Below are 25888 nucleotides of genomic sequence, written 5' to 3' on the forward strand. Positions count from 1 at the left end.
CAAAGTTGACTCCACTCATAGTAATAATCGTTTAGAAGGATTTTCTTTTTCAGTGTACCCTCTCTAGCAAATTAAGAAGTTTGTTGCGACTGTTGTTGTTTATACCATGGAAGATGATTTATTGTGAATCATCTCATATTTAAAACTGTTGTGATATAAGTAGGTGACATTAAGGGTTGATATTAGTTAGCAAAAGAAAGGGTAGATTAGTCTTTTTCAGCAAAGGTTTTATAATTACTTTCTGGAAGTTAGTTACATAACTATATAAATAGCTACTTCATACAAAAAATACAATGTTCCTCTCTTCTCTTCTAATTCTCTCAATCATGGCGTTGATTGAGCTTTTTAGTTACGAATATGGTATCAGAGCCACATGCTTCAGATTGATTAGGATTTGAAGCTGGTATTTGTCAAAGTATCAAATAATTAATTGGTTGATTCATAAATTCATAGAGTTGTATCAAAATTTGGTACAAATCGTAGCTTGAGATAAGTTTGGAATCTCTATCTTCTGGAAACTGTTAGTTGATTGTTTTCGTGAGAAGAAGCTCAAGTAGATCATCAAATGGCTCTTGGAAGTAGCTCAACTGATTTACCTCAGCCTGAATTTGCACCTCTTGTTTCTCAAACTAGCATTTCAGTACAAGGTCAAGGTATTCACTACAATCATCTCCTGTTTCTTGATCCTACTGATGTTAGTGGTATTAGTTTGATTTCATTTCAACTGCTGGGGACCGAAAACTATATGTTATGGAGTAGATCTATTCGACTAGCACTATTAGGAAGGTATAAGTTTGAGTTAATTGATGGAAGTGTAAGAAAGAGATGTATAGTGTAGAATTGTGGGGAACTTGAGAAAGAGTGAATGCAATTGTGTTGTCTTGGCTACTAAACATGTATCTAAGTTTCTGCTGAGTGGACTTGCGTTTGCCTCTAGTGCATTTGATGTTTGGACTGATTTAAGTGAGAGGTTTGATCAAGTAGATGTTTCCAGAACCTATAGCTTGCACAAAGATATTGCATCTATGCAAGAAAGTATTGCATCTGCTCCGAGTATTACACAAGGCTGAAAACTTTGTGGGATGAGTTTGAGATATTTATATTAGCTCCTTGTTGTAATTGTGAGGTTTCAAAGGGATTTGTAACTCATATGAACAGGCAGAAGCTTTATCAGTTCCCAATGGGACTAAATGAATCTTATTAGGAAGCTAGAAGTCAAATTCTCATGCTAGATCCATTACCAACATTCTATCATGTGACTCTATAATAGTTGGGGATGATGTTAAAAGGTTGTGGTGGATTGTACTACTATCTTGGGAATGACTTCTATTAGCTCAGATCCATCTGTGGCTATGTACTCAAAAGATGGCAGTAGTTCGAGTGTTAGTAATAGCTCAGGTGTGATTCAGAAGTTCAAGAGGAATTCAATACTAATATGTGATTTCTGCAAATGCAAAGGTCACAACAAAGAGTTTTGCTACAAAGTGGTTGGTTATCCTCATGATTTTAAGTCACAAAGAAAGGTGAAATGGGGATCAATTTCCCCAACTGGCAATAACTCCAATAATTAACCATTAGCTCAGGCAACCTTTACATATTGTCTCAAAACCAATACTCCTCCACCATGATTGGGTATTTCACCTAATTCATGTTGACACTCAATTTTGACCGACCTTTAACCATTTTTAGGATTATTATTTAATTAAATATGTACTTTAAAATTTATTTAAAGTTTAGAATATTTAGTCGATTTTGCCTGAAAATTTTATATTTTAGTATGTTTTACTTTATAAAAGTATTGTAAATATTGTTAAAATATTTTAAAATTATTAATGAATTTCAAATGTTTTAAAATTTAAGTGATTTTCAATTATATAAAAAATATTTTAAAATATGTAGTATTTTAATTAAATAGCAATTCCTAAATTTTCTTCAAAATCATTTAAATCTTAACCCATTTTATTTTAATTTCTAGCTACTCCAATTCAAATTTTATTCCAATCATAATCACTCTTCCATTTTAATTCAATCCAATTTAATTGCAATTTTAGTCACTCCAATACTCCAACCAATTTGATTTTAAGACTTCATCTTTTAATCTCATCCGTCCATCTTTAAATTAAATTCTAATCAAATCCTAACCCTCCATATCTGTCTAATCTAACGGTTGAGATCAACTGTGTCTATCTCTTTCTTTAACACCAAAAGACCAAAACCTAATCTAATCTTCATTTTCTCCTCTCTAAGAAGCGCAGGCAGCAGCTTCTCCAAGTTCCCTTCCTCTCCTATTCCTCTTCTCCCGCGAAGCAGCGAGCTGCCGATCGACCCCAATCACCGTTGATCTCTCTTCCCGACTTCTTCTTCCCCTCTCCTCCCGCCTTCTTCTTCCTCTCAATCCTTCTCGCCTTCCTCTTCCTTCCTCTTCTTTGTCTCCCTCATTTTTTTTCTCTTTTCTGGTAGGGACAAGTGTAGCAACAGAAACACCACCAGCGGCCGGCCAGTAGCTCCGACAACACCAGCGAAGCAGCTCCGAGAAGAGAGCTATTGCGAGGACGAAAATCCAGGCAGCAGCTCCAGCGCCTCCCGCCAGCAAGCAGTTCGCTCGCCCCCTCCCTTTTCCGGTGAAACAACGGACAGCAACTCCGGCTATGGTCAGCAATGGCACGAAATTCGAACTTAGCGTTTGAGAAATGGCGGATCTGGACAGATCCATCTAGGTTTGTTCTAGTCAATTAATTGTTATTCATCTCTTAATACTCTTAGTTGTTGGTCCTTGGCATGCTCTTGACTTCTATATAAATTGTACTTTTTATGCATCTACTTTATGTGAGTAAAAAAATGTTTTGAACTGCATCGTAGAAGGAGCCATAATTTTTTTTTATCTTAAGCATGTTTCGTTGTAAGTTGTTGATGCTTGAATGTTCTTATATCTATATTATCGGCTTCATTGTAATTTGGTGATATGCAGAAAGAAATAATATGTTCTTGATTTAGAATTTTGAACCCCTGGTTTTAAATTGATTAATTTCTTAAACAAATATGTTGCAATTATATTTTACTTTTACTTGCTTACATGGTAATGGTATATATTTTTTAATTCCGATTTTTGGATCCTTTGAAATAAGGAAAATAATATTAATTGACCCCCCTTCCCTTATTTAAAATTGACAGATCTCTATCTTGTTTTCATATATGAAAAAAATATAAATAATTTCAATTTTGGCTCTTTTTTAATTCAAGGAAAGTAATATTGTCCTCTCTTAATTTATTCTTATTTGTTTATATTTTGTAACATAATATTTTAAAATCTGATTTTGGCTCTTTTTATTTAAGGGGAAATATTATACTTTTTGCTTACTTTTACTAGTTTATTTTTTGTAATGAAATAATTAGAATATTTTCTGATTTTGGCTCTCCTTGAAAATAAGGAAATTGTGATCTAATTGACTCCTTAATTTATTCTATTTCCCTTATTATGCTCCCCTCTTCTACTATATAAACTAGACCCCCTCCTCACATTCACTTACTCATTCACTCACATTGACTCTCTAACAAGCTTTTCTCACTACTCTCACATCTTGAGAAGAGCTCACATTTTTCCAACTCACACTAAACTCATTCATTCTCTCTCTCAACACAAGAACTAGACTCCTCACTCTCTCATTGCTCTCTTGCTACTCTTAAAAAAATAAATTAAGATTCCGGTAAAATATTCAAGTGCTCTTCTTTGCTACTTTTCTGCTTTGCTTTTGTTCGAATACAAGTTGGATCAACTTGTTTTCATTGCTACTATTTCTTTTCTGCTTAAACGGTTAGTATTCTTACTTAGCATTTTACTATTAGTCAGCCCTCTTTTATTTTTTATTTTTTGTTTTGCATTTATTATTACTATTGTGTATTGGGAATAAAAGGAAGCACTCATTATCTATTTCCTCCTATGTGTGTTGATATGTCTATGCCTATGTTTTGTCCTTTTTATTTCTTATATGTGTTGTTTAAATGAGAGTAATTTGTTACTATGAATATTTTACTTTACAATCAGTATTCCATTGTATACGTTTTTATCTTACTTATTCTAGTAGGTTTTGGACTTAAAGTTCAAGATGATGAAGAGTGGCCTAGAAGAATTTTTGGACAAAGCTTTATTTATCTTATATTGTGTATATTTTCATCTGTTATTTTTAATACAATATGTGTGTAACTCTAAAGCAAATCTTATATATGAAGCAATTTGGGGGGATCACCTAGGGAGGGGAAATTATGTGTTAATCTTTTCTTTTTTTTTTGCAAACTTGTTTGTGTTTAAAAGCATGCCTATAAATTCATAATTTGTTTGATAAATGTTTATGTGATAAACTAATTTTAGATCTAACCAAAAAAAATAAGAAAAAAAATAAAAATAAAGCAAATCATATTCGCTCAATCATTTAGTTAATTTTGCCCAATTGTTGTTTGATGTTAATTTTATCCAATTTGGCGTGTTAAATAATGAGTTATGACTAATTTGCTAAATCTTAAGTAAATAATTTATGTGCATTTTAGTTACTCATTGAATAAATCATGTCTATAGAATTTATGCATTCATATGTCATTTGGAGTTAGAAAACATGCCTATAGGTCTTATTTAAATGTGTTGATTATTAAATCACTTTGAAATCATGTTTGACTAATTTTAGCATGTTCATAATTGATTTGTTTCTTTACTTTGTCATTTAAGTATGTTAAACACCTAGAGATCATGTCGATGGGCTTGTAAATTTTCAGCATATCAATAACTAAAATAAAACTCGTTGTGCATATTTTTGACATTTTTAAAATAAACAATTCCTATTGATTTATTGCATCTAAAAAGTTTACTATCTCTTAAACATAATTTCTGCATTAATAAATAAATTTGCTATTATAAAATGCTCTTAATTAACTAATTTTTGCATGTTAAACATTTTTTAAAATAATTTTCTTTACTCATAGTATTTTGCTACTTCTTTTTTCTAAAATAAATTTATAGCCTAAATAGATAAAATTTGGTTGTCCTAAGTTATATTTTGCACTAATAATTAAATTCTCTAGTGTTTTAAATATATGTGTATGTGGATCATACCCTTTGCTACTTGGAAATAAAATTAAATCTATCATGTCACTATTGTTGCTCACTTTAAAGTTAATATTAAAATCTACATTCGTGTTATCATATTTGCCCTCTCATAATTAAATTGTCTTTACTATAATTTTATGTTTGTATGTTCACACACTTAGCATGATACCTTCACAATTATATGTTGTTTGCAAGCATGTCTAATGGATTTTTAGAGGCCAAATTGAGACTTGTATTGCTAAAATGACTGTCTTTGCCATGTTTGTTTGACTTGTGTCTAGGAGGCCTTATATTCTATTTTGTCTAAATCCACCCTTTAAGAGTTCAATGCCTCTTGGACAATCAAGTTGGGGACGATTAGGCACCTTTAGGGTACGAAATGCATGCGGTGGTTGGGTAGGGGTACTTGGCCCTACGGAGATGATGACATTGACTCAGATTTGAAAGACAAACTTTGGTTTTGTCTGTCCCTATACGGCAGCCTATCGGAAAATAAAAAAAAGTCGAGTTCTGGTCCAAAAAGTCTCTTAGAGTCTCCCTTCCCTTTTATCCCTTCACTTGTTTGTTTTAAATTATATTTATTTGGGATAGATTAAAATAAAAATAATAAAATTATTTGCTTATTTATTTGTCTCTTTTCTATCCTTTCGCTTATCTCTTTTTTAATTGTTTAGTATATCTAATTTATTGTTATCACTTAGTCTCGCATGTTTAAATATTAATTAAGATAATAATGAGCTATTTGATTCAACTTGTTGCTATATCACCTAGTCTCACATGTTAGATTTAATAAAAATGATTTTAACTATTAATATTTGCTATCACCTAGCCTTTATTAATTAATTGGTCAAAAATAATAAAATGGTCTCATTTGTTTTATACTTCTTATCACTTAGCAAGCATGCTACTTAAATAAACTAATAAATGAAGTGACCTTATTTGCTACTTGTAACCCTCACATAAATTGCATGATATACGGTCGACACCCACATTAGTGGACCTCGAGGGATGCCTAACACCTTTCCCTCGAGGTAATTTGAACTCTTACCCTAATCTCTGGCTCGTTGACCTTAGGTAGACTTAGTTAGGTTAGATAGGTGTCCTAACGAGCCTTAATTCGTTAGGTGGCAACTTCAAACTCAAAATCTCAAAAGAGTTGTTAGGTCGTGCACATAACTCATTTTTTACGAAAAAATGGGGGCGCGACAGAATGGCGAGTCCGCTGGGGATATTAGGTTCTTACCATTACGTGTTGCATGCTTATTTATGTGGGGTTTACTTTATTTTTGTTGTTTCTTTATTTGTTAGGTGTTTATCATGTTTAGTTATCATTTTGTTTTCTTATTTACTGTTCCTCTTCCTTATTTATTTATTACCATGTTTCACCTTTTCCCTTTTCCCTTATTTGTTTACTTACATATTTAATCACATACTCTTTTTCCTTATTTGCGTGATTTTTAGTATATTTTTATGTTTACTTTCCTTTGTTTGTTTATGCTTACTTATTTATTGTTTTATAAACTGCATATATGTTACCAGTTTCCAATTTAAATGCTAAGTGTTTGTTGCTTTGATAACTAGCATTCCGCTCATACTTCCCCCAATTGGGACCCTCTTCCTTTTTTTATTTTGTTCTTGTGATGTTGTGCCTTTGCACCTCTCACAACTACTCCAATTCTATTCTAATACCCATTATAGAGAGTCGACATATGCGTGGACGTAACAGATAGTTTTACTACCGCGAAACCATGAACCTCTCGCATAGAATCCATTTCAAGTCCGTGTCAAGCCAACTCTTAGAAGTCCTGGTTAGGTCATACATGTTGCATAAGCCATAGGTAGTTTGACCCTTGGTGTCAATCCACATAATTAGTAGTCACCCTCTCGTCTAAAGGGCCCTAATACCCTTAGACAAATTGCATATTTATGTATCAACGTGATCATAATAATTAAATCAAGCCAACTTTGCTAAAACGGAGTTTGAAAGTTGTTTATTATTTTATTTGCAGAGTCATGGATGAGTATGAAACCCCAAACACTCAAATGGTGACAGAGGTGAGTCAGAGACTTAAGACCTGGTAGATAGATAATAGGAGATATAGGGAAAGGGAGATTCATCAATTGCTGGGTGGCCTCATATTTCTTATCTTCGTCACACCAAACCCTAACCTGACTAGGGCGCTACTAGAGTTTTGGGACCCTGTGAGGATGGTGTTCAAGTTTATAGATTGCAACTTGACACCAACAATTGAAGAAATTAGCGGTTTCATCGACCTTCCATACCATGAGTGCCAAATGATGATACCTTATAAGTCGTCATCAAGAGAATTTATAAAAAGTATGGGGATGAAGTCTAATCCAACCTGGACTTCTTTAGACCTTGGGTGGACTCATTTAGACTTCTAATACTCACGATTCGTCCGAGATGATGGCTACTACATTTATGGCTATGAATTTGAGTGCTCCGTTGAAGAATGGGAAGAGTATCGTCTGCATGCCTTTGCCATCGCCTTATTGGGATCCTTGGTTTTTCCTAAATCAAGGGGAAGAACCGATACATGTCTAAGGTACGTGGTTTGATACCTAGCTCAAAGAGGGGGCGATCCTAGGAAAACCATAGTGCCCATGATTCTAGCGGAGATAATGAGGAGTCTGCCAGTATGTGTTGATGGTAGAATGTTCTTCAAAGGATGCAACCTTCTACTTCAACTATGGGCTATCGATCACTTCCACGAGTGATCTGACGTGGTAGATACATATCTTGGCCAAGGAAACAAGATTGATAACCATCCAAAGAGGTTGGCACGTTTCGCCGCACCTGTAGGATTTGTGGACTGGCAGATATTTTTGACTAAGCTTGAGAGCTACCGAATTCAGTGGAAGCTTCATTGGTTGTCCACACCTAATGTCATAGTAAGAGGGGAAGAACGATACTTCATTGAGCTTATTGACTTAAAAGGTGTCCAACCATATACGCCTCTTCGAGTACTTCGCCAATTTGCACAAACTCAAATCATACCACTCTGATCTGACATAGAGCCATTTAAATACGAGTTTGGACTAGATAAACCACAAGTCCACAACATACTTTGACGACCTATTGGTGCACAACAGGCTTTATGCACGCATGAGTACCGCATATGGATCTTGATAGAATCTAAAGTCCCTATATCAAGTGGAGAAGGATACCATGGGCTTGACGATGAAAGGGAAAACGTATGGGCACGGAGTGTGTTGAACATGAGACAAGAAGTCCCACCCATGACAAGAGGTCAATTGATGCCAAGCTCTTGGAGTCGATACCTCCAAGATTTCACAATTTAGGATGATTTCCTCCAAGTTATCCCTTTTCCCTTAGTTTATTTCAGTTGGCAAATAAGGCTTGAATTAATTATTGTGCATCACTTATGTGTCGCTTAGGCCTACCTCTTGCTCAACGAGACTCCTTTGCATTTAGGGCGTTTATCATAAAATAATGTGTTTGATATCCCAACTTATGCACTGTTCTAACTTGGGCTTTGTTTTGCTTTTATTTTTTTATCTTCTTTACCCTTTCCCAATGGTGGATCTGTAGACCATGGTTTACCACACGCGATCAAAGGGTTCACTTCCTTCTCTTCCCACTAAGAATTGCAAAGGAAAAGTGAAAGCGACTAATGCTAGGGTTATGTGTAAAACTATTGAAAAGAAGTGTCTTTCAAACGAGTTGGTATCAAATCTTGAGCAGAAAATAAAGAAGTTAGAAGAAGAGGTGTTGTATATGCGCGAGTGGGCAAAGTTGTTACTCTCCGCCAATCCCACTTTAGAGACAAACATGGATATGTCACCTTGGGAAGTCACTCTCCAAAATAATCCTCCAGATTACTCTACCTCTCAAAGTCAACCAATCTCCATTCAAATGCCTCCAAAGAACATCTACTTTCCAAATCATCCATATCCTCCGTAGCATCATGCATATGCTTCTAAACCTCAACATCTTACTTCACACCCGCATCATCCTACTACGCAAGCTCCTCAATACGAAACACCTCTGCACCAAGTTCCCTGGCATCATGCGCCTCTCATACCACTTCCAATCCCTCCATATCAAATGTCTTTGTACCAAAGGCCTCCTATGCCATATCGACAACCAACATATCCTGACCACAATGCCAAAGTCATCACTCGACCGCATATCCGCAAAAACCTCATCAAGGTTGAGGAGAGACTACAAAACTTATACTCCTCTGATTGAGCCTATAGGACAACTTTATGAAAAGTTTAAAATCGTTGGTCACATCGCTCCTATCAATGAAATAAGGATGACTACGTGTGCATCGTGGATTGAAACCTCCAAGGTTTGTGCTTATCATTCAGGAATGGAAGGACATACAATAGAAGAATGTCGTGATATGAAAAACAAGATTCAACAACTGATTGATACTAAGACCATATGCTTGGAGGACTTTGCAACAAAGAAAGTTCAAATGTGAATGCACCAAAGTCTACTTGATCCAGTTTTCCAAATAAGGCTTGCACCATTTAAGTTCATGTTTTCCACATTCAGACACCCATGATAACATATAGGCAAATAAAGTTGGTCAAAATTTACCATTCAATTGCTGCTCCAGAATGTTTTCAATATCTCGCTTATGCTCTTTTTGTAACTTAGAACTACGTCAGACCTGATTCCCATTTAAGAGGGGATACGTAGGCGCTACGATGGGGTTCGGTCTTATCATAAATAAAATTTTCATTTTCCCCTTCTATTGATAACTGGGCAGAATTTTTTAGAGGGTCTCAAATATTCCATCAAGATTTCTCCTTGCACATAAACTCAAAAATTCTATCAAAAACATTTCTTCTCAACAATCGGGACAGAATTTTGAGAAGATCTCAAAATTGCTGAAAATCAAGATTTAAGCTACAACTACAACTGATCAGAATGACAAAAGTTCTACCCTGGAGCAGAAATTTTGAGGGGTCTCAAAATTTTCGACAACACTCCGAAGAACATTCTATCAGACACCAAAGGAGCACGCTGTGCAAAATCATGGATACAAATCAACCTTCCCCTTTTAAACTAACTATTTTTCTTTGAATGCAAAAAAATACAGGTACATATACAAAGGCAACTTTAACAATCAACATACCACTTTTGAGCCCGACAAATGACACTCGACCCTTCCAATAAGGCGGACACCTAAGCTATTGTACGCCCTCAAGCAACTGTTGTGCTGTTAAATTACACTCTGCCCGATATTGCATCATTTGCACCTAGGCCCGATATCGCATTATGCTCGAAGAACTGCATCATTATATTATGCCCGAGATTGCAGAAATGCATTATTGCATGTGCTCGATATTTCATGTGTCCGAAGAAATGCATCATTGCATCTGTTCGATATTGCATGTGCCCGAAGAAATGCATCATTGCATGTGCCCGATATTACATTGTGCCCGATATTACATTGTGCCCTAAGAAACACATCATTGCATGTGCCTGAAGAAATGCATCATTGCATTGTGCCCGAAGTTCGCATGTGCCGGAATCAAATCAAGTCACAAGTATCAACAAATGCCAAAAAAAAAGATACGCAATCTCTTTACTCATTACTTATATTCCAAAGGCATCATCTTTCATGGCCTGCGGACTTCATGTCATGGCCTTAGAACTTATTTTATGCTTATCATGTTCCTAAGGCATCATCCTCATGGCCTGTAGACATCATATCATGGCCTAAGGGTTTAATTTCTGTCTATCATGATCCGAAGGTGTCATAGTCTAAAGGCATCATTTTCATGGCATGCAGACAACATTTTCATGACCTGAGCATACATTTTGTGTATCAGGCTCTAGACATCATAGCCTAAGATGTAATTTTTTATGGTGTTAAGGCAAACATTCATGGTCAACATGGGAATTGCATCATGTTTACATTTACCGTTTATTTTGATATATTTGTACTATAATCACTCTATTTAAGTTATAGTACGAGTTACAGATGTGCATATTACAGATAAAATCAACCGCCTTTTGAGCAACCACCTTCATGCTTACAAACAAAGACTGTCAAATTCTCGGCTACTCACATTATCATTCGGCTACTCAGCTATCTTTAGACTACCATGGAGATATTGTCAGACTCAACTCGCTACTGTGACCTACCTTTTCTTCAGTTGGGCTCGTCTGCCTCAAAATGACATCCAGGCTCGTCCTCCTTACAATGCGACATCTAGGCTCGTCCACCTTACAACGCAATATTTAGGCTCGTCCTCCTTACAATGCGACATCTAGACTCATCCGCCTTACAATGTGATATTTAAGATCGTCCTCCTTATAGGATATTTAGGCCTGTCCGCCTTAAAAGGACATTTAGGCTCGTCCCCCTTAAAAGTACATTTAGGTCGTCCGCCTTAAGACGACATTTAGGCTCGTCCGCTTCATAGGACATTTATGTTCATCCGCTTTATAAGACATTTAGGTCGTCCGCCTTAAAATTACACTTAGGCTCGTCTGCCTTAAAATGACGTTTAGATTCTTCTGCCTTGCAACAGGATGCTTATGTACATCCACCTTACAACCAGACATTCCCGTCTATTTTATTATATCGCTATATTATCAGATCTATTGGAGTTTGACGTTATTCTTCGGAGATAGGTTTCAGTCCTTCAATAAGTTAAGCCAAAGACTATCAAGGCTTGCACTGCGTCTCAAAACAGATACGCTTCTTAGCACCTCTTGTCATTTATTTAGAACTAATATTTTATCATTATTGGTCATATTTTACCTATTTATAAGCTAACATATTATCTAGTCATACTAGAATTTGCAGATATGATCGATCGCCCCTTGATTACAATTATTATGCTATATCTATCACAAAGAAGACCCTATCAATTCTTTGCTATTCATACTCTGAACCTTACTCAAAGGCTGATAACCTCACTCTATCATGCTCTTTTCGCATCTCTGTCATTCTCTTTTAGCCTCTAAATCTCTCTCTTCTCGCTACTCTAATCTTATCCATTCAAGTGGATATCGTGCCCTTCGAATACCTTAACACTCTTTGAAATTTTAAGAGTTTCATTTGCTCATGAATATAGAACTACACAAGACCTGATTCTCGTATAACCAAAGATATGTAGGAGGCTTAATACCAAAGTCTAGGTCGTACCCTTTTTTTAACTCTACCTCGCTTCAAGAGTTTTGCTACAAAGTGGTTGATTATCCTCCTGATTTTAAGTCAAAAAGAAAGGTGCAAGGGGGATAAGTTTCCCCAACTAGCAATAACTCCGATCATTATCCATTAGCTCTAAAAACCTTTACATATCGTCTCAAAACCAATATTCTTCCATCATGATGGGGAATTCCACCTAATCCATGTTGACACCCAATTTTGACCGACCTTTAACCATTTTTTAGGATTACTATTTGATTAAATACGCATTTTAAAATTTATTTAAAGTTTAGAATATTTAGTCGATTTTTACCTGATAATTTTATATTTTAGTATGTTTTACTTTATAAAAGTATTGTAAATATTGTTAAAATATTTTAAAATTACTAATGAATTTCAAATGTTTTAAAATTTAAGTGATTTTCAATTATATAAAAAAGATTTTAAAATATGTAGTATTTAAATTAAATAGAAATTCCTAAATTTTCCTCAAAATCATTTAAATCTTAACCCATTTTATTTTAATTTCTAGCTACTCCAGTTCAAATTTTATTCCAATCATAATCACTCTTTCATTTTAATTCTAGACAATTTAATTGCAATTTTAGTCACTTCAATCCTCCAACCAATTTGATTTTAAGACTTCATCTTTTAATCTCATCCGTCCATCTTTAAATTAAATTCTAATTGAATCCTTACCCTCCATATCTATCTAATCTAACGGTTGAGATCAACTTTGCCTATCTCTTTCTTTAAAACCAAAAGACCAAAACCTAATCTAATCTTCATTTTCTCCTCTCTAAGAAGCGCGGGCAGCAGCTTCTCCAAGTTCCCTTCCTCTCCTATTCCTCTTCTCCGGTGAAGCAGTGAGCTGTCAGTCGACCCTAATCGCCGGTGATCTCTCTTCCCGTCTTTTTCTTCCCCTCTCCTCCCGTCTTCTTCTTCCTCTCAATCTTCTCGCCTTCCTCTTCCTTCCTCTTCTCTGTCTCCCTCGTTTTTTTTCTCTGTTCTGGTAGGGACGAGTGTAGCAACAGAAACACCATCAGCGGCCGGCCAGCAGCTCCGACAACACCAGCGAAGCAGCTCCGAGCAGAGAGCCATTGCGAGGACAGCAATCCAGGCAGCAGCTCCAGCTTCTCCCGCCAGCAAGCAGTTTGCTCGCCCCCTCCCTTTTTCGGTGAAACTACGGACGGCAAGTCCGGCTATGGTCAGCAATGGCATGAAATTCGAACTCAGCGTTTGAAAAATGGCGGATGTGGACAGATCTGTCTAGGTTTGTTCTAGTCAATTAATTGTTATTCATCTCTTAATACTCTTAGTTGTTGAACCTTGGCATGCTCTTGTTTTCTATATGAATTGTACTTTTTATGCATCTACTTTATGTGAGTAAAAAAAATTTTGAACTGAATTGTAGAAGCAGCCATAATTATTTTTTATCTTAAGCATGTTTCGTTGTAAGTTGTTGATGTTTGAATGTTCTTATATCTCTATTATCGGCTTCGTTGTAATTTGGTTATATGCAGAAAGAAATAATATGTTCTTGATTCAGAATTGTGGACCCCTGGTTTTAAATTGATTAACTTCTTAAACTAATATGATGCAAATTTGCCCTCAACTTTGATGCCTACAGATTTGTTTTTGATATCAACTTGGTAATTTTGTATGATTCTTTTGTTGAACTACGTGACTGATGCACATGATGAAATTGTAGGTTCTGTGATCTTTGTAATATTGATACTTCTCCCTTAATTAGTTACTCTTGCCCGGCGATTTCTAATTGATAGCTTATTAATCAATTTCTTGTTTTATTCGGTTATGTATATTTTTTGACATGTTAATTTTGGTTTTAGTATTTTGGAATTTGACTTATATTTGACTCTTCATTATTTAAGGGAAAACTATATATCTCTTCCCAATTTTATTTTTACTTGCTTACATGGTAATGATATATATTTTTTAATTCCGATTTTTGGATCCTTTGAAATAAGGAAAATTTAATTGATCCCCCTTTCCTTATTTAAAATTGACAGATCTCCATCTTGTTTTCATATATGAAAAAATAAAATTATTTCAATTTTGGCTCTTTTTTTATTCAAGGAAAGTAATATTGTCCTCTCTTAATTTATTCTTATTTGTTTATATTTTGTAACATAATATTTTAAAATCTGATTTTGGCTCTTTTTATTTAAGGGGAAATATTATTATTTTTGCTAACTTTTACTAGTTTATTTTTTGTATTGATATAATTTGAATATTTTTTGATTTTGTCTCTCCTTGAAAATAAGGAAATTGTGATCTAATTGACTCCTTAATTTATTCTATTTCCCTTATTATGCTCCCCTCTACTACTATATAAGCTAGACCCCCTCCTCACATTCACTTACTCATTCACTCAAGACTCTCTAACAAGCTTTTCTCACTACTCTCACATCTTGAGAAGAGCTCACATTTTTCCAACTCACACTAAACTCATTCATTCTCTCTCTCAACACAAGAAGAAGACTCCTCACTCTCTCATTGCTCTCTTGCTACTCTTAAAAAAATAAATTAAGATTCCGGTAAAATATTCAAGTGCTCTTCTTTGCTACTTTTCTTCTTTGCTTTTGTTCGAATACAAGTTGGATCAACTTGTTTTCATTGCTACTATTTCTTTTCTGCTTAAACAGTTAGTATACTTAATTAGCATATAACTATTAGTCAACCCTTTATTATTTTTTATTTTTTATTTTGTATTTATTATTATTGTTGTGTGTTGGGAATAAAAGGAAGCACTTATTATCTTTTTCCCCCTATGTGTGTTGATATGTCTATGCCTATGTTTTGTCCTTTTTATTTCTTATGTGTGTCCTTTATATGAGAGTAATTTGTTACTATGAATATTTTACATTACAATCAGTATTCCATTGTATACGTGTTATCTTACTTATTCTAGTAGGTTTTGGACTTAAAGTTCAAGATGATGAAGAGTGGCCTAGAAAAATTTTCGGACAAAGCTTTATTTATCTTATATTGTGTATATTTTCATCTGTTATTTTTAATACAATATGTGTGTAACTCTAAAGCAAATCTTATATATGAAGCAATTTGGGGGGATCACCTAGGGAGGGGGAATTATGTGTTAATCTTTTTTTTTATTTATTTATTTTTGCAAACTTGTTTGTGTTTAAAAGCATGCCTATAAATTCATAATTTGTTTGATAAATGTTTATGTGATAAACTAATTTTAGATCTAACCAAAAAAAATAAGAAAAAAAATAAAAATAAAGCAAATCATATTCGCTCAATCATTTAGTTAAGTTTGCCCAATTGTTGTTTGATGTTAATTTTATCCAATTTGGCGTGTTAAATAATGAGTTATGACTAATTCGCTAAATCTTAAGTAAATAATTTATGTGCATTTTAATTACTCATTGAATAAATCATGTGTATAAAATTTATGCATTCATACGTCATTTGGAGTTAGAAAACATGCCTATAGGTCTTATTTAAATGTGTTGATTATTAAATCACTTAGAAATCATGTTTAACTAATTTTAGCATGTTCATAATTGATTTATTTCTTTACTTTGTCATTTTAGTATGTCAAACACCTAGACATCATGTCAATAGGCTTGTAAATTTTCAGCATATCAATAACTAAAATAAAATTTGTTGTTCATATTTTTGACATTTTTAAAATAAACAATTTCTATTGTTTTGTTGCATCTAAAAAGTTTACTATCTCTTAAACATAATTTCTGCATTAATAAATAAATTTGCTATTATAAAAAGCTCTAAATTAACAAATTTTTGCATGTTAAACATTTTTTAAAATAATTTTCTTTACTCATTGTATTTTGCTACTACTTTTTTTGGAGCCCCTCGCCTTTGAGTACGGCAGCAACCCAGACATAGACCTAATTAGGGGCTTAAACTCTTGAGTAGATTGCCCATGGAAGGGAGCTTACTACAAGATCTGTTGCATTGGTTCAGTCAATCCGACCGGCGCACTTGCTTTTGTTGTAGTTTGTTAGTCTCCTTTGATCCGTAAACCAACCGGAGCAAGAACTGAACATAGGCTTCAGTCTACATACAGGTTGCGTCCTCTATCGTTGCCGGGGAGCTCTTGGCGAGGAGACATTAATCTAAAATAAATTTTCTGCCTAAATAGATAAAATTTGGTTGTACTAAGTTATATTTTGCACTAATAATTAAATTCTCTAGTGTTTTAAACATATGTGTATGTGGATCATACCTTTTGCTACTTGGAAATAAAATAAAATCTATCATGTCAGTATTGTTGCTAAATTTGAAGTTAATATTAAAATCTACATCCATGTTATCATATTTGCCCTCTCATAATTAAATTGTCGTTACTATAATTTTCTGTTTGTATGTTCACACACGTAGCATGAAACCTTCACAATTATATGTTGTTTGCAAGCATGTCTAATGGATTTTTAGAGGCCAAATTGAGACTTGTATTGCTAAAATGACTGTCTTGTTTGCTTTGTTTGTTTGACTTGTGTCTAGCAGGGCCTTATATTCTATTTTGTCTAAATCCACCCTTTAAGAGTTCAATGCCTCTTGGACAATCAAGTTGGGGACGATTAGGCACCTTTAGGGTACGAAATGTATGCGGTGGTTGGGTAGGGGTAGTTGACCCTACGGAGATGATGACATCGGCTCAGTCTTGAAAGACAAACTTTGATTTTGTTTGTCCCTATACGGCAGCCTATCGGAAAAATAAAAAAAAATCGAGTGTTGATCCATAAAGTCTCTTAGAGTCTACCTTCCCTTTTATCCCTTCACTTGTTTTGTTTTAAATTATATTTATTTGCGGTAGATTAAAATAAAAATAATAAAATTATTTGCTTATTTATTTGTCTCTTTTCTATCCTCTCGCTTATCTCTTTTTTAATTGTTTAGTATATCTATTTTATTGTTATCACTTAGTCTCGTATGTTTAAATATTAATTAAGATAATAATGAGCTATTATTTGATTCAAATTGTTGCTATATCACCTAGTCTCACATGTTAGATTTAATAAAAATGATTTTAATTGTTAATATTTGCTATCCCTAGACTGTATTAATTAATTGGTCAAAAATAATAAAACGGTCTCATTTATTTTATATTTCTTATCACATAACAAGCATGCTACTTAAATAAACTAATAAATGAAGTGACCTTATTTTCTACTTGTAACCCCCACATAAATTGCATGAGATATGACGGGGACCCATATTTGTGGACCTCGAGGGATGCCTAACACCTTCCCCTCGAGGTAATTTGAACCCTTACCCTGATCTCTGGCTCATTGACCTTAGCTAGACTTAGTTAGGTTAGACAGGTGCCTTAACGCGCCTTAATTCGTTAGGTGGCGACTCCAAACTCAAAATTCTAAAAGAGTTGTTAGGTCGTGCATAAAACCTATTTTTTTATGAAAAAATGGGGGCGCAAAAATCCACATTAACATTCTTTTGAGGGATCCAATGTTAATCTCAAAATTAGTAAAGTTGAGAAAGAGGTTCAACAGATATTGCCGGGATATACTTTTACAAAGGAACAATACGATCATATTTTGAAGATGATTCAATAGAAGTCAGATGTGCCTACTGTTCCTACCTACAATTAAGCTAGTACTATAGGTAAGGACTCTTTTGTTGTTGATCACAGTCGAGTAAAGATTATTAATACTGGTGTAACGAATCATATGGTCTCTAGCTTAGATAGGATGGTGAAAGGTTCAGTGTCAAAGCTTACAGAATTAAAACCAGTATATCTTCCAAAAGGTACTACCACTCAAGTTTCTCATGTTGGTTCATTTCCCTATCAACTAGAAGTATCATCACTAATGCATTACATGTTCCTGACTTCAAGTATAATCTATTATCAGTCAGTCAGATCACAAAGGAGTTAGGTTGTTTTGTCACCTTCTTTCCTAATTTTTGTATTTTCCAGGAACTCTACTGTAACACCCCATACGTCTAATCTTCCTAACTCTAAACTAAGGTTCTAATACCTAAACGCCAAGGCACGACAACCCTAGGACCCTCCCAAGCGCCCATAAAAAGACCTAAGGAAGAGTCCAAAAAGCTATTAAAAAAACAACTTTGGTTCACGAGGACCATTAACAACCCATCAATGGACTCACGCAATGTCAATGGGAGTCGTGAGTCCACAATTAGTCTCCTCCAACATTTTCCCCAAAAACCAGCCTCAGTATCAATTGACGATTGACCAGTAAGGTCCGTCAAATGATTGACGCCCCATCAATGGGGACTCGTCATTGGGAGTTGCATTTACTGCCTCCACACGAAATAGTGGGGGTTAGTTAGGTAATTAGTTAATCATTTAATTAACAATTAAATATGATTACAATTTGTTAGTTAGGTATATTAAAGAGTATTAAAACAATAAAACAAGTCTTCCACCATGTAACTCCAATCATAAAATCAAAACCCACTTTCCCTCTCTCACAAATTCTATGTCATACCCATCATTTAAGAACAAGGAAGAACTCAAGTTTGGGCACTCAAGACTCACCCTTTTAACTTCAAACTCGTGGTCTAACATCAAGTTTCTCCATGAAGGCCTTCAAAACTTATATTTTCAAAATTGATATGGTGACCAAAAATTAGGGCTTGTGATCTAGCCATGGGTCCACTTAAAAATCATTTTCATTATGCTATTTTACTTATATCATGAATATGTTGGGATTAACTGATGATTTCTATTGTGAGAACTTCCCAAGAACCCATGTGCACCCTATGACCTAATTTCACGAATGTTGTTGGATGAATTAAGTAGATATGAACATTGTAAATTGTGATTGATGATTATGTAGTTATAAAATCTTGTTTTTCATGCCTATTGTGATGTGTATGGGTGTAATTGTGATACTTGATCTTGACCATGAAAAGGGGGTAAATCCTAGGGTTTGTATATATTTGGAGAATGTGGTTTATGAACTTTGGATTTGCTTGCAAGGTACATGGCTTATGAAAGGATGCAAGTAAGGTATTATTTGATAGTCTTCACTCTCTTGAACCTTACCTATTATGTTGCATGAACTGTGTATAATGATGCTAAAGTAATGTGTTGATTGAAAGTATAGTCCACATGAAAAACACTATGATTGATATTGTGAAAGTACTGCTCACATATGTATGTTGACTCTAGATTGAAATCGTATTATTACCTAATGAATGTAAGAGCTTTATGTGGAATTGTATTGAATGAAGAAAGAAAACTACTTCTTCACACATGTAGATACTATTAAAAATACTAATAGTGGTAAATTGGGAAAGTATACTAAGCACCGGGAGGATATGGCCAATGAGGAAAAGAGCATTCCTTCCATTAATGCAAAAGATTGGTTCATCCTAGAGATATTGTCGAGATGGGGACTCCTCCATTAATGCAACAGGTAGAGTCTCTAGAAGCAATCTTCTTATACCTTAAATACATGCCCCCATAAGACTTAGCTATTGGATCCACATAGTAGCTAGTATATAGGTAATACCTTGGCAAATAGAACACCTTTTTCGGTGTGAGGCTTTATGACATCAGATTCCATGTAAGCTCTCATGATCTATGTCGATTATGGTTGATCTTTCCTAAATAATGAAGTATGGACTAGTATATGATATCCTAATAGGTTTACAAAGTAGAAGTGGTGGTATGAGACTTCACTTGTACATTGCACTAGTAGCCTTAAAGGGGTATTATGGGTGGTTCCTTGTAGTTATGAAATGATATGAAAGCATGTATGTTGAATGGATAATGGTTGGGATGAACTTATCTATATTCAACTGTAGTTTATGATGTATGTGCTTTGACTATGCTTATGGTATGTGGTGAAACGTAAAGGTAATGTGTATGGCTAAGGTGGTTTCTAGGGGATGCTTGGTAAAGTTGGTATTATGGTATGCTAACTTTATGTTGCACAAGAAGACCTTAGGAAATGCTAAAGTCATGCTTTTATTGTAGTATGGACATTACGGTGGTGTTGCCTGATGTATTGTGTTGGTGATCTAAATTGCTTTCAATAATATCATAAATGTATGATTTTCTTGAAAATGTCCCTTTCTCATGTTTTAAAGGTTTTTGTGCATTTTTCCATACTTAGTGCATTAAGTGTACTAGCCCTTTTCTCCTTTTCTCTTATGAGTATAGGTTCCGGCTAAGTGGTTGGCTTCTACATCCTTGAAAAAAGCTTGGACATCTTATCTCCAAGACTAATTGTAGGTCCTCAAAGATCTTAGGACTAATGCATTTCATGCCACTCTATGAATTCTCTATTGATGTAATAGACTGTTGTGTCTAAAGGATAAGAACCCTATTCGAAGACTTTATGTTGCATTATTCTATCTAATCCTTTTCTTCTAATCCTTTTTTGTGTGCTTATAGGCCATGAATACAAGAAGGAATAATGCTAGGAGGGTCGAGGAGGAGAATGTTAATGAGGCGGTTCCTCCTCAAGCTCCTCAAAACCCTCAAGTCCCTATTGAAGGAGGTGTTATGTCCAATGTTAAGATAAGGGCGGCCATCCATAGTTTAACTCAAGTGTTGGCTACTACAATTGGTAGGGATGTTAGGGTGCAAGTGAACCCCAATGCTAGCACAACTGCTTCAAGGATAAGGGATTTCACAAGGATGTATGAATCTCCTACTTTCTTTGGTTCCAAAGTGGAGGAGGATCCGCAAGGGTTCATTGATTCAAGGTGATAGATTCTATGGGTGTGTCTTTTCAAGAAAAGGCAGAACTAATTGTCTATCAACTTAAAGATATGGCTCAAGTTTGGTATGAACAATGGAAAGGGGAGAGGACTATTAGAGAAAGTCCGGTTAATTGGGCAACATTCAAAACGACTTTCCTTGATAGGTTCTTCCCATTTGAATTATGGGAGAGGAAATGCAAAAATTCATCAATATTCGTCAAGGCGGTATTAGTGTGAAGGAGTATAGCCTCAAGTTCACTCAACTATCCAAACATGCTCCTACTATTGTGGCAGACTCTAGGTCCAAGATGAATAAATTTATTATGGGAATATCCGATCTTGTGGTGAAAGAATGTAGGTTGGCTATGCTAATTCCAAGTTTGTAAAGAGTTGAAAAGGCCAAGGCCCCAAGAGGGAAATTCTTCCAAGTCTAGGTTTAAAGTACAAGACAAGCCAAGGTTCAAAAAGAGGTCTTCTAACTCAAGTCCCTTCAATGTCTTAGGTCAAATCAAGGGAAGATGTCTACCCCTAAGCCTCAAGGAAGTAATAGGAGTAATCCTTTTGTTGAAAGAACTAGTTGTGCCAAGTGTGGAAGCTTGAAGGGAAGTGTCTTACCGGTCTGGATGTTTGCTATGGATGCAGAAAAAATGGCAACCAATTGAAAGATTTTCCAATCTTTGCGGCCAAAGGGAGAGACGGTACCCGAGCTCCAACTAATTCTCCAAACTCCGATGCTCCCAAGAAGAATCGCTTATATATGCTCTTCAATCAAGGAGTGATCAACAAAGCTCTCCGGATGTTATTACCGGTATGTTACAAGTATTTTTACAAAAGATGTTTATGCATTATTCGACCCCGGCGCCACCTTATCTTTTGTAACTCCTTTGGAGGCTATGAAATTTAATGTGCTCCCTAAGATCCTAAAAGAACCTTTTTTCATGTCTACCCCGGCAAGTGACTCGATGATAGCTAAAAGAGTTTGTAGGGATTGTCCCATATTATTGTCCCATAGAGTCACATTGGTTGATACATGGATTTTGATGTCATTTTGAGGATGGATTGATTACGTGCATGTTTTGCTTCCATTGATTGTACAACTCGAGTATTAAAGTTTCAATTTCAAAATGAACCCATTTTTGAATGGAAAGGGGGAAACCTAATCCCTAGAGGTTAAATTATTTCATTTCTAAAAGCTTGTAAATTGATATCAAAGGGTTGTATCTATCATAGTGTGAGGGTCAGGGATCTTGAGTGCGAAACTCCTTAGAGTAAGTCCCCTTAGTGAAGGACATTTTGAAAGTCTTTCCTGATGACTTGCCCAGAATTCCTCCCGTACGGGAAATAAATTTTGGCATTGATTTATTGCCTGATACTCAACCTATTTCAACCACTCCTTACGGGATAGACCTGGCAGAGTTGAAGGAATTAAAGGCTCAACTCAAGGATTTGCTAGATAGGGGTTTTATCAACCAAGCATATCTCCATGGGGTGCTCCAGTACTGTTTGTGAAGAAGAAAGATGGGTCTCTTCGTATGTGTATTGACTATCGGCAACTGAAAAAGGTCACAGTAAAGAATAAGTATCCACATCCTAAGATCGATGATTTATTTGACAAACTCCAAGGAGCGAGTTACTTTTCAAAAATTGACTTGAGATCGGATTATCACCAACTTAGAGTGAGAGGTGTTGATATTTCAAAAACGATATTTTGAACTAGATATGGTAATTTTGAATTCTTAGTCATGTCCTTTGGTCTAACAAATGCCCCGCAACTTTCATGGACCTTATGAATCGAGTTTTTAGAAGTTAAATTGATTTGTTTGTGATCGTGTTTATTGACGACATCTTGATATACTCTAAGAGTGACAATGATCATATGAAAAATTTAAGGATATTTTTCATGTCCTCAAGGATAATCAACTTTTTGCAAAATTTAGTAAATGTGAATTTTGGTTGATATCGATTGTTTTTATTGGTCACATTGTCTCTAGTGAAGGGGTAGAGGTCTATTAGAGAAAAATGGAAGAGGTCAAAAGCTAGCCTAGACCTTTAAGTCCTATCGACATCCGAAGTTTTTTGGGTTTGGCCATGTATTATTGGAGGTTTGTTGAGAGATTTTCCTCTATATCAACTCCATTAACGTCCTTGACCCAAAAGAAGGCTAATTTTGAATAGTCTAAGGCATGTGAGAAGAATTTTCAATTGTTGAAAGACAAGCTTACCTCCGCTCCGATATTGATCTTGTCAGAAGGCACCGAAGGATTTGTGGTATATTGTGACGCTTCTCGAGTAGGTTTGGGTTGTGTCCTCATGAAATATGGTAAGGTTATAGCTTATGCCTCAAGAAAACTCAAGGTACACAAGAAGAACTACCCGACTAATGATCTTGAACTAGCGACCATGGTATTTTCTTTGAAAATATGGAGACACTATCTATATGGAATGTATGTAGATGTGTTCACCGACCACAAAAGTCTTCAATATGTAATCACCCAAAAAGAGTTAAACCTCCGACAAAAAGATGGTTAAAGCTTTTGAAAGACTATGATATGAGAGTCATCTACCCTCCCGGCAAAGCCAATGTTGTCGCGAATATGTTGAGTCGCATATCTATTGGTAGTGTTTCTCATATGTAAGATGAGAAGAATGAGTTAGTCATGATGTGCATAGGTTGTCCCAATTGGGAGTCCAACTAGTATATTCTCTTAAGGGTGGTGTAATGATCTAACCTAGCTCTGAATCTTCCTTAATGGTTGATGTGAAAGTGAAGCAACACCTTGATCCCATATTGATGGAGTTAAAAGACTCAGTTTTTGGGAAATTCGTTGAAGCTTTCTCCCAAGAGGGAGATGGTGTACTTAGGTATCAAGGTAGGTTATGTGTACCGGATGCGGATGACTTACGAAGGAAAATTTTGGAAGAGGCCCACGTTTTGCGATACTTCATTCATCCGGGTGCCACCAAGATGTACTGCGACTTGTGGGAGGTCTATTAGTGTAATGATTTAAAATGGGACATAGCAGAGTTTGTGGCTAAATGTCCAAATTGTCAACAAGTCAAGGCCGAACATCAAAGGTCGGGAGGCATGACTCAAGATATAGCAATACCCACTTGGAAATGGGAAGATGTCAACATGGATTTTGTTGTGGGTTTGACTCGCACTCGAAGGCAACATGATTCGATTTGGGTTATTATTAATAGAAGGAACAATTCAGCCCATTTTATTCCCTTTAAGACTACTTGTTCGGCTAAAGAATATGCTAAATTATACCTTAAGGAGATTGTGAGAATGCATGTGGTTCGCTTGTCTATCATCTTGGATAGGGGTGAATTTACTTCTCATTTTTGGAAGGCATTCTAAAGTGGACTTGGCACTAATTTTCATGTGCAAATAGATGGTTTGGTGGAACGAACCATCCAAACCCTATAAAATATGTTGAGGGCATGTGTCATTTACTTTAAGGGCAATTGGGATAACCATCTACCATTGATTGAATTTGCCTGTAATAATAGTTATCACTCAAGTATTGTTGTGGTTCAATTTGAGGCTTTTTATGGGAGAAAAATGTAGATCCCCCATTGGGTGATTTGAGGTAAATGAGTTTGCTCTGATAGGTCCCGAAGTAGTTTATGAGGTCGTGGAGAAAGTCCGACTCATAATGGATAGATTGAAGACGGCTCAAAGTCGGCAAAAATCCTATACCAACAATTGGAAAAGAGACCTTGAGTTCATGGTAGGTGACTTGGTCTATTTGAATATATCACCCATGAAAGAGGTGATGAGGTTTGGGAAGGAGGGGAAACATAGCCCCCGGTATGTGGGGCCATATGAGATTTTGAAACGCATCAAAAGTGTTGCCTATGAATTGAAATTACCTATTAAGTTGGCTCAGGTGCATTTGGATTTCTATGTGTCCATGCTCAAAAAGGGCATAGACGTCAAGTGTCTACCCTTCCTCAATAAGATGTAGGAGTTGATGCTAACATTTCCTATAAAGAGGTCCCGGTTGAGATTTTAGACCAGCAAGTGAAGAGGTTGAGAAATAAGGAAGTAGCTTCCGTTAAGGTTTTACGGAGGAACCATCTTGTGGAAAGTACTACTTGGGAGGCCGAGACCGATATGATGTCCCGTTATCCTCACATTTTTCCTTCTACTCCTATTTAAACTTGAGGTAACAAGTTCCTTCTAAATTTTAGTATTTTGGGAGTTATATATGTCATGTGTAGATTTTCATGATTTTCCCTATAAGTTGCATGTTCTTGTGAAAAAATCATGTTTTAGTATATATATTGAGTTTTCATGATACCTATGTTTCTCATGTTGAATTGCATTTAGTATGATGGTTGCAATTTGGTTCATGAGGTAAAATGGTGAGCATGTTGTAGATGTGTTGATAAAGTCACAATTTTGCTCTAAATTTTTGTGTTGAGAATAATTGAGGTGGAGAAGTTAGATTGTCCTATACTTAGTGAGTTAATGAGTACTTTCATATTGAGTTGATAAAAGTAGTTACTACCCACTTGTGTTGCTTTGCCCGTGTGGTGGTTTGATGGGTCTTCTATCCTCGATAATGGTTCAAGTGGTGAATAGTGCAATTTAGGTTTGTGCACATTTTTAAGGTTATAAGTTTTGTGGGTTGTTGGCATGGAGTTTTAACTTGGATGAATCCTTGAGAGGTTTTTTTTAGTGATTTGTTATTTGGTTATTTGTTTACTTTCAAATTTTTATATTTCCAAACCCATTTTAAGTTGGGCAACTTAAGCTTTGAGACTAACTTGAAAATTATTCATATTCTTTCATAGTTAGTATTTAGCTTTTTTTTTAATCCACGTCGATTGTGTCGCTCATTTTGACTCAAAAACTTGACCCAAAATATTGTGAAGTTAAAATTTTATTTTGGCATTTTAACATTTGAATTATTTCATT

The 25888-nt window shown here is 35.3% G+C and overlaps 2 long non-coding RNA genes across 2 annotated transcripts in view; one reads left to right on the forward strand and one right to left on the reverse strand.

Moving 5' to 3' along the window:
- The window catches only part of LOC112942117 (uncharacterized), a 32237-nt gene that overhangs the window by 2536 nt on the left and 3813 nt on the right, over positions 1-25888 (reverse strand). The gene's annotated exons all lie outside the window — the stretch shown is intronic.
- Positions 1908-18451, forward strand: LOC138338225 (uncharacterized). The gene is made up of 2 exons (XR_011211659.1): positions 1908-2336; positions 2461-18451. It is a non-coding gene; the product is annotated as an uncharacterized lncRNA (long non-coding RNA).

Source organism: Solanum lycopersicum, chromosome 9 (assembly GCF_036512215.1).
Source record: "Solanum lycopersicum chromosome 9, SLM_r2.1".
Taxonomy (NCBI): Eukaryota; Viridiplantae; Streptophyta; class Magnoliopsida; order Solanales; family Solanaceae; genus Solanum; species Solanum lycopersicum.